We start from the raw sequence: 8817 nt of genomic DNA on the forward strand, positions 1-8817 counted from the left end.
AACGGGCGGCTGGTGCCATGGCCAACATACTATCTACAGGCTACGTCTTGTCGCTGAGCGTGACCAGAAAAAAAATATGACCTGCAGTGGACTAAAAACATATATATATATATATATATATATATATATATATATATATATATATATATATATATATATATATATTATTACTAGCTAAGCTACAACCCTGGTTGGAAAAGCAAGATGCTATAAGCCCAAGGGCCCCAACAGGGAAAAATAGCCTAGTGAGGAGAGGAAATAAGGAAATAAATGAATAAAAGTTATCAGAAATAATGAACAATTAAAATTAAATATCTTAAAAACAGTAACAACATCAAAACAGATATTTGATTTATAAACTATAAAAAGACTTATGTCAGCCTGTTCAACATGAAACCATTTGCTGCAAATTTGAACTTATGAAGTTCTACAGATTCAACTACCCGATTAGGAAGATCATTCTACAACTTGGTCACAGCTGGAATAAAACTTTTAGAATACTGTGTAGTATTGAGCCTAATGATGGAGAAGGCCTGACTATTAGAATTAACTGCATGCCTAGTATTATGAACAGGATGGAACTGTCCGGGAAGATCCGTATGTGAAGGATGGTCAGAATTATGAAAAATCTTATGCAACATGCATAATGAACTAATTGAACGAAGGCGCCAGAGATTAATATCTAGATCAGGAATAGAAATTTAATAGATCATAAGTTCCTGTCCGACAAATTAAGATGAGAATCAGCAGCTGAAGACCAGACAGGAGAATAATATTCGAAACAAGGTAGAATGAAAGAATAAAAACACTTCATCCTAATAGATTGTTCACCGAAAATCTTAAAAAACTTTCTCAATAAGCCAATTTTTTGTGCAATTGAAGAAGAAACAGACCTAATGTGTTTCTCAAAAGTAAATTTGCTGTTGAGAATTAATTGAATGAAGGCGCCAGAGATTAATATCTAGATCAGGAATAAGAAATTTAATTGATCATAAGTTCCTGCCCGACAAATTAAGATGAGAATCAGCAGCTGGAGACCAGACAGGAGAACAATACTCGAAACAAGGTAGAATGAAAGAATAAAAACACTTTTTTCAGAATAGATTGTTCACCGAAAATCTTAAAAGACTTTCTCAATAAGCCAATTTTTTGTGCAATTGAAGAAGAAACAGACCTAATGTGTTTCTCAAAAGTAAATTTGCTGTTGAGAATTAATTGAATGAAGGCGCCAGAGATTAATATCTAGATCAGGAATAAGAAATTTAATAGATCGTAAGTTCCTGTCCGACAAATTAAGATGAGAATCAGCAGCTGAAAACAAAACAGAAGAACAATTCTCGAAACAAGGTAGAATGAAAGAATTAAAACACTTCTTCGGAATAGAATGAATACCAAAGATCTTATAAGACTTTCTCAGTATATATATATATATATATATATATATATATATATATATATATATATATATATATATATATATATATATATATATATATATATATATCCAGACACCTACTCTTTATCAATATAGGGGAGATATGAAACACCAAGATAGGGCGAAGCCTGTAGCCTACATAAGAAAATCCGAGATAAAGGGAAGTAGGCCTACACAGGCAAATTCGAAGAAATGAACCTAAACAGATCCGAGGGAGAAGCTTCCGTCACAGGCGGCGAGACTTGACAAAAGAGTTCGATTAATCCTGTGATTCGATGAATCGTTAAAGAGACGACTAATCTGATAATCAAAGCTATAATTCAGCAGATGGGTGGAAAGGGGGGGGGAGGATGGTCTAGTCCATGTTCCATTCAAAGCAGATTAATTGACTTTTTAATGAGGAGGGCTAAACAGCCTTCTGGGAAGTAGGTGACACGTAGTCACTCAACATTAACTGTATTTTACATAAGTTGCTCATTTGACTTTATTTTACATAAGTTTCTCATTTGAGTTTATTTTACATAAGTTTCTCAATTGACTATTTTACATAAGTTTCTCATTTGACTTGATTCGCAATGCGCGGATGAGGCGATCTTCGCGGATAATCAAATACATATGATATTAGCGAAACTCTGCTTCGAAACTAGTTTCATTCGGTGATTCAGTGATACTCAACATTAACGAAGATGTTTTACATAAGTTTCAGGGTTTGATTTTATCTGTACTGCCATGGCATAAGCACGTGTAATAAAATAAAACTAGTTTTTTTCATAGATCTGCCAAGTATCCAGAGAGTAAATGTAAATACTTTTATATCAGTTTCCTTCCAAAGCCTATTGACTAGTACAGCTTTGCTGATCATGGCGATACACAAACTCATTCACTATGTTAAGGTGTCCCCACTTAGAAAGGGTTATTTCTATTCGACAGAGCTTAAATAATACATGCAAGAATACTGATATATTAACTATAAGTTTTAGTTCTATCTATATCTTCTTCCTATCTGTGGCTATTAATACAGTACTTTAATCAACGAGGTTGTAAAATATTCACTGATGGATAGATAATCCCCAATCCACCCTATCATAGCAATCTGACGCCCTTCCACCCAATCGCTTTTGGAAACCTCCAACGAATCAATCAATCCATCATTTTGACGTCGGTGAAACACCCGCTGAGCAGCGCACGTGGTGGGGCGCGTGTGGTCCGAACCCCGGCACGTGGCAGGAGGCGCAGTTATCAGTACTTCACCTTCCCAGAAGCCTTCCGCTTCGCAGACCTTTCGTAAGACCTATGGATACCCTCTGTACCCCTCCCCTAGACTCTCCCTGTTCTCTCCCCAGACTCTCCCTGCCTCTCCCCAAAACAGAAACACAAGCGAAAAGCCACGGTAGGATATTAAAACAACATGGGATGGGGAGCTGATCTCTCTCTCTCTCTCTCTCTCTCTCTCTCTCTCTCTCTCTCTCTCTCTCTCTCTCTCTCTCTCTCTCCACTGGGTTAGTCATTATGGGTCAAGGGGTCTTTTGACTTCACCTAAAATTTGAAAATAAGTTAGTCAAAATCCTAGGGCTTTCTCTCTCTCTCTCTCTCTCTCTCTCTCTCTCTCTCTCTCTCTCTCTCTCTCTCTCTCTCTCTCTCTCTCCACTGGGTTAGTCATTATGGGTCAAGGGGTCTTTTGACTCCACCTAAAATTTGAAAATAAGTTAGTCAAAATCCTAGGACTCTCTCTCTCTCTCTCTCTCTCTCTCTCTCTCTCTCTCTCTCTCTCTCTCTCCACTGGGTTAGTCATTATGGGTCAAGGGGTCTTTTGACTCCGCCTAAAATTTGGAGAGAAGTTAATGTTAAAATCCTTGGAAGTTGAGGAACACGATAGTTAAACGCTAAAATATCATCCACACAAAAATGCACTAGTTTTCATGGGAGTTGAAAAGCCCTTCGAAAGTTCAATATTGTGCTTTTAAATCCAACATTTTTGTGCCATGTTGGTGACAAGGATATCGCAGTGAGACGCTGGAAAACTTTTCTTACAATAACGCCCCCCCCCCCAGAAAAAAAAAAGGATGACAAACTCATCAACAGTGGAAGAGGATCAATTTAGTGGCTAATGTATGCTCAATAGTACATATAAACTCATACTTAAGAACAAAAGAGTCTGGGAGAAGTACAGAGAAAGTTTTCACTAAAAGCCCATGGCGAATAAATACAATAGATTTACTGAATTTGAAGGGAAAATCATTATAATTACATGGAAATAGAAATTATGCCCTTACCAACTAAAAATCTCGCAACACACTCTCCCTCTCTCTCTCTCTCTCTCTCTCTCTCTCTCTCTCTCTCTCTCTCTCTCTCTCTCTCTCTCTCTCTCTCTCTCTCACTAGTGATTTGAAACTAGAAACAATGAAAACAAGATTTTCAAATATATAATTGCTGTTAAAGGAACTCTCCATCTCTCACCGATGCCAAGGAAACCACAAATGTCTGTTGTTATTCGATTCATCTGGCCTTTCGCCAGCCAGCAAAGTATCCTCCTGCGCCATGCCTCCAGCGCGTGGCTGTAGGATCGCGACCTGCGGCCACAGGATTTCTCGGAATTAAGCCGATGACAGAAGACGGAAGCGAGATGCGAAGCGGTCATTGTGTATGACCGCTGACCTTCGCTGACACTTTTACCAGCCTTCGGCCATGCAGTTTTGGGGCCGACAAGGCTGGCTAGATATGGTCTGGCTGACAGGAAGTGACCGAAAAGGGGGGAAGATGCGGTGTTGCGGTTTCGGCTTGAAACTTGTATGTTGATAAGAGGTTCTTGTTTGAAGCTGCTAATGTGTGATTTTGATAAACCTATTTATCCCTTTTTTGTTAAATGAATATTTTTTTGAATAATTTAAATCTTCAGAAGTTATTCATGTCGTTTTTAAAAGATGTAATAAATTTTTTTTAGTCAAATGAAGATTTTAGATATAATTCAAATCTTCATAATTTCTCCATGACCAGTTTTTAAAGACGAAATAACACGTTTCTAATAAACTGAAGATTTCTAATATAATTAAAATCTTCATAATTTCTTTATGTCCAGTTTTCAAAAGACGTAATAACACGTTTTAGTCAACTGAAGATTTCTAATATCATTTAAATCTTCAGAATTTCTTCATGTCCAGTTTTAAAAAGATGCAATAACACGTTTTAAGTCAACTGAAGATTTTGAATATATAATTCAAATCTTCAGAATTTCTTCATGCCCAGTTTTTAAAAATGTAATAACACGTTAACTGAAGATTTTGAATATAATTCGAATCTTCAGAATTTCTTCATGTCCAGTTTTTAAAGGATATAATAACACGTATTTAGTCAACTGGTGATTTTGAATATAATTCAAATCTTCAGAATTTCTTCCTGTCCGGTTTTTAAAAGATGTAATAACACGTTTTCAGTCAACTGAAGATTTTGAACATAATTCAAATTTACAGAATTCCTTCATGCCCAATTTCAAAAGACGAAATAATACGTTTGTAGTCAACTGAAGATTTTGAACATAATTCAAATTTACAGAATTCCTTCATGCCCAATTTCAAAAGACGAAATAATACGTTTGTAGTCAACTGAAGATTTTGAACATAATTCAAATTTACAGAATTTCTTCATGCCCAATTTCAAAAGACGAAATAATACGTTTGTAGTCAACTGAAGATTTTGAACATAATTCAAATTTACAGAATTTCTTCATGCCCAATTTCAAAAGACGAAATAATACGTTTGTAGTCAACTGAAGATTTTGAACATAATTCAAATTTACAGAATTCCTTTATGCCCAATTTCAAAAGACGAAATAATACGTTTGTAGTCAACTGAAGATTTTGAACATAATTCAAATTTACAGAATTTCTTCATGCCCAATTTCAAAAGACGAAATAATACGTTTGTAGTCAACTGAAGATTTTGAACATAATTCAAATTTACAGAATTTCTTCATGCCCAATTTCAAAAGACGAAATAATACGTTTGTAGTCAACTGAAGATTTTGAACATAATTCAAATTTACAGAATTCCTTTATGCCCAATTTCAAAAGACGAAATAATACGTTTGTAGTCAACTGAAGATTTTGAACATAATTCAAATTTACAGAATTCCTTTATGCCCAATTTCAAAAGACGAAATAATACGTTTGTAGTCAACTGAAGATTTTGAACATAATTCAAATTTACAGAATTCCTTCATGCCCAATTTCAAAAGACGAAATAATACGTTTGTAGTCAACTGAAGATTTTGAACATAATTCAAATTTACAGAATTTCTTCATGCCCAATTTCAAAAGACGAAATAATACGTTTGTAGTCAACTGAAGATTTGAACATAATTCAAATTTACAGAATTTCTTCATGCCCAATTTCAAAGACGAAATAATACGTTTGTAGTCAACTGAAGATTTTGAACATAATTCAAATTTACAGAATTCCTTTATGCCCAATTTCAAAAGACGAAATAATACGTTTGTAGTCAACTGAAGATTTTGAATATAATTCGAATCTTCGTAATTTCTTCGTGCCCAGTTTTAAAAGACGAAATAATAAGTTTTTAGTCGACTGAATTTTTTGAATATAATTCAAATCTTCAGAATTTCTTTATGTTCAGTTTTTAAAAGATAAAATTACACGTTTTTAGTCAGCTGAAGATTTTGAAAAGAATTCAAATCTTCAGAATATCTTCATGTCCAGTTTTTAAAAGATGTAATAACACGTTTTTAGTCAACTGAAGATATTAGATATAATTAAAATCTTCAGAATATCCTCATGTCTAGTTTTTAAAAATGTAATAACACGTCAACTGAAGATTTTGAATATAATTCAAATCTTCAGAATTTCTTCATGGCAACTTTTGGAAAAATGTAATAACACGTTTTTAATCAAATGAAGAATTTTAATTTAATTTAAATATTCAGAATTTTTCATTCCCAGTTTTTAAAAGATGTAACAACACATTTTAAGTCAAATGAAGATTTTAGATATAATTCAAATCTTCAGAATTACTTCACGTCCAGTTTTTAAAAGATGTAATAACACGTTTTTAGTCAACTGAAGATATTGTATTTAATTTAAATCTTCAGAATCTCTTCACGTCGAGTTTTTTAAAAGACGTAATAACACGTTTTTAGTAAACTAAAGATTTTGAATATAATTTCAATCTTCAGAATTTCATGACCAGTTTTTAAGACATAATAACACGACGTAATATACTATTTTCTTACATTCTGCAATACGATTTTCATCTTTTTATCCGAAATGCATCCGAAAAAAAACGTCAAATCCTGATGGCCTTAATGAAGCTACGATTTGTTCTTCTTCCTTTTGTTAATTATTTTCCATTGTATAGACGACGTGGACGTTTTCCCCCTCTAATTATTAACTTCACTCCTTTTTTTACTCTAAACAATGCTACTCAATGAGTGCATTTATTAACCCCCTTCTCCCTCTCTCCCTCTCTCCCTCTCCTATCTCCCTCTCCCTACCTCTCTCCCTACCTCCCTCTCTCTCTCTCTCCCTCTCCGTATCTCCCTCTCTCCCTCTCCGTATCTCCCTCTCCCTACCTCTCTCTCCCTACCTCCCTCTCTATCTCTCCCTACCTCCCTCTCTATCTCTCCCTACCTCTCTCTCCATACCTCCTTTTCTACCTCTCCCTACCTCCCCTCTCTCCTCTCCCTACCTTCCTCTCTCCCTCTCCCTACCTCCCTCTCTCCCTCTTCCTACCTCCCTCTCTCCCTCTCCCTACCTCTCTCTCTCCCTCTCCCTACCTCTCTCTCTCCCTCTCCCTACCTCCCTCTCTCCTCTCCCTACCTCCCGCTCTCCCTCTCCCTACCTCCTGCTCTCCCTCTCCCTACCTCCTTCTCTCCCTCTCCCTACCTCCCTCTCTCTCTGCTCCGAACCGAAACGAGAGAAGCCCGTTCCGGATGGCCGATAGCTGGCTAGGGACGGCAGCGCGTCGTCGAACCCTGGGGAGGGGTGCTTTCATAGGGGGCCAGGGTTAGGGGGGGGGGCCCCGATGCCAAGGAATCCCTCCTCTCCAATAGAGCTGCACGTGTCCTGGTCGTCAGCGTGTAATAGGGCCGTCACTGAAGGCCATTGTGGGCGTAAGGGCGGCGTCATCTACCTCTGGCTAATCTGTTCCCTCGCACTTAATTACTAGCTAATTAGGGGGGCCAGATCATCCGAGCTTAATGGCCGTGAATGGCATTGTGGGATCGAGGGCCGCTGGAGTCTGTGCCATTGTCTTAGGAAAGCGAATCGCATCGAAATTACAGATGTGCTTGATGGGCGGCTGGACGGGACTTTTGACAGGGACTTTTGACAGGGACTTGTCTCGGGATATTATTCCACTTGTCCGGATGCAGATGCATTTTGGGTGTGTGTTTGTCCACCCTGTCTTTGCTGTTATAATTTGTAGAACGTTAAGCTCACTAGTCACTCTGCATTTCGTGTTAAATTTTTGTGATAGTTTATTAGTGAGGAGCATTGTACTTTATATGTATGTACGCATATATATATATATATATATATATATATATATATATATATATATATATATATATATATATATATATATACAGTACATTCAGAGACTCCAAAACACACCTTATTTAGGACATAAATATATTGAGGCCCTGTGCGTCAATAGGCGTAGGAGATGATGGTGATGATGATAATGATGATGATTATGATGATGATATTCAGTCAAAGTTGGCACTATTGGTTAAGTGTTACTCAAGTTCACTACGCTTATGAATCACTCTTACCTTACAACCTACCAACTCGGGTAGCTGGTTGACTAGTTAAGAACACGGCTCTTTGATGTAAATGGGCATCAGCGTCATCTAAGGTTAAGAAGAGAGGTTTTGGAGAAGGACTATCGACCTTAAAGACTCCCAGAGCAAATGATGGGCTGTATCCTGGCGGTGAAAAATGTGTGTGTATGTATGTATGATTGTGTTTGTACGTACTATCATCGCTCGGGTAATTTCAGTCCAATCACAGCCTTGATACCCTCTTTCTTCTTCTTTAACTCCTCTTCTGTACGCAAGAGCTGAAAAACTCTTTATAGAGATCCTGTACTCATAGATAAACCTTGGTCCCCCTCTGTAATGCTTCGCTTTGCAGCCTTCGATGCCAAGCACTTTATGCGTCCATTTCTAGAGCGAGTTGTGCTAGAAGATAAATGTAGCTCTGATGGGCCATTTTCTAGAGGACTTTTCCTAGAGCGACGGTATATCCAGAGCCCCTCGTTTTGCGCTGCGAGTGATTAGAAATATCTCTCTTCCTCTCTTGGCCATTTCTTTGCTCCATTCCCATCGCCCTGGAATGAATGCCTCGGGGTATAAATTCCCACATGGATA

Source organism: Palaemon carinicauda, chromosome 4 (genome assembly GCF_036898095.1).
Source record: "Palaemon carinicauda isolate YSFRI2023 chromosome 4, ASM3689809v2, whole genome shotgun sequence".
NCBI classification, from domain to species: Eukaryota; Metazoa; Arthropoda; class Malacostraca; order Decapoda; family Palaemonidae; genus Palaemon; species Palaemon carinicauda.